The following is a 1,438-nucleotide window of genomic DNA, read 5'->3' on the forward strand; positions in this document are numbered from 1 at the left end:
GTAGGTGTCCTGTTTGGTTATGATATACATACACTGCATTGAAATACTTGACTTGAACTGTTTGTTGTTGCCAAACTGCGTAAGAGCTGTCTGGTTGTACTGAATTGCATCTGAATGGAAATGTTTGAATTATATAATTGTATGAGTTAGTTAGTTGAAATTCTGTCTTGAAGTGGGAATCGTGTATCAACCTCGAGTCTACTGTCGTGTATGCCATGCAATGAGTGGGATCCACTTGTTGTTTGGCATTACGAAAGGAGAAACCGTATGAACGATGCACGAAAACCTCCTCAAGAGAGATGTTTGACGTGTGATAGATTGTGATTGATTGATGCCTGAACGACGAATAAATAATGAAGTCTGGAATTTTGACGACTCCCAGTGTTTGATGAGATGATATCCCAGCTGTTACCGGGAATGGGTCTGGCCAACACATTCTTAGGTAACACGGTGTCATCAAAATGTCAAACACCGAGGTTAAATTAGTAAAATTTTTGGATTGGTGGTCTTAGTACCTATGCATGAAAATAGGTGGGAAGTTAATCTAGGAAATGACTTGAACCTTTGGAATAAGTAAATTATATTTTGTAGTACCATATGATTGAAGGTAGTAATGAACAATCTTTTGAGACTGAATTGGTGTTTAAGTATGTATTAAGAGTGAGTTGTTTTTTGTTTGATAAATTGAATGTAAGAAAACTTTTTATCTTGGTATTGGTTTGTCAGGTATAGCAAATGAAGAGAAATATTTGAAACTGGATTGTTGGTCGAATATAAGAATTTGAGTTTATGAATTGGTTGATTTATTTTAACCGTCTAGTATGTAATCTCCATAGTAGTGACGCCTAGTTAAATTCAGTTTAAATATTGTGTTCAAGAAATTCATTTTGTTATGTAATCTGAATGTGTGGGTTCTGTTTTAGTCTAACTACTTCATAGAGACTCTTTTATTTTGGGAACTTGGTGTGTTAATTTTTTTGTTTTGAGCACTTGATTTTATGAACTCTCTTTTATGTTGTAAACTGGATTTAATGTGTGGTATGTATTGTGAAGAGTATTTGAACCGAATTTGATGTAAAGGATATGGTTTTGGGTAGTGGCTGTATTTCAAATCAAGTAGTATGAAAGTTAAAAAGGATTCATGTAACTTAGTTTGTTTTACCCCTCATGAAGTTTACTTTGAAGCTATTTTGAGACTAAAGTTCTGTAAGAATAAAACTAAAATGGCTGCATCTTGTGATAACATAAACATAAGAAAAATTGAAAAATTTACCTTGACCTTGTTGCTAAGGGTGTGGCCGTATTTTTTTTAACTTATCACTCTAAATGGAAATTTAACTGCAACTAGGATTTTGAATGTGATTATTGTGAATTTGAATTATGAAAGCATGGTCTATTTTGGTGGATTACGATTGGTAGCTGTTTCAAAATTGTAATG

This window comes from Gastrolobium bilobum, unplaced genomic scaffold (assembly GCF_033153095.1).
Source record: "Gastrolobium bilobum isolate Gb01-03AN ecotype WA unplaced genomic scaffold, APGP_CSIRO_Gbil_v1 utg297126, whole genome shotgun sequence".
In the NCBI taxonomy this organism is placed as follows: domain Eukaryota; kingdom Viridiplantae; phylum Streptophyta; class Magnoliopsida; order Fabales; family Fabaceae; genus Gastrolobium; species Gastrolobium bilobum.